Source organism: Priapulus caudatus, unplaced genomic scaffold, assembly GCF_000485595.1.
Source record: "Priapulus caudatus unplaced genomic scaffold, Priapulus_caudatus-5.0.1 Scaffold893, whole genome shotgun sequence".
In the NCBI taxonomy this organism is placed as follows: domain Eukaryota; kingdom Metazoa; phylum Priapulida; class Priapulimorpha; order Priapulimorphida; family Priapulidae; genus Priapulus; species Priapulus caudatus.
In genome coordinates, this window is record NW_014577954.1 from 114,756 (window position 1) to 115,200 (window position 445).

Sequence of the window (445 nt, forward strand, 5' to 3'; positions counted from 1 at the left end):
TCCGCCGCACACGTGAGTTATTTTACTCAAGTAAAATGACGCATGCGTCAAATTACTCAACGAAAATCCGCCGCACACGTGAGTAAAATTACTCACGTGTGCGCCGGGCATTAGGGTGACGTATCTGGAATAGGTGACGCGCCTGCGCCGTGAGGTCAGGCGGCGCTGTGCGCATGCAGGAAGTATCATCGGTGCAGCTATGTATGCATTAGTATTATTATTAGTATTAGTATATTGTTAGTATTGTAACTCTGTCTGTGAGTCGCACGCACTACGGTGTAATTAAGCCAGGTAGAGGATCACAGTAACCGTTGCTGCTGCTGCTGCTGCTGTTGCTGTTGCTGTTGCTACTGCTGTTGTTGCTGCTGCTGCTGCTGCTACTACTGCTGTTGTTGTTGCTGCTGCTGCTGTTGCTGCTGCTACTGCTGCTGCTGTTGCTACTGCT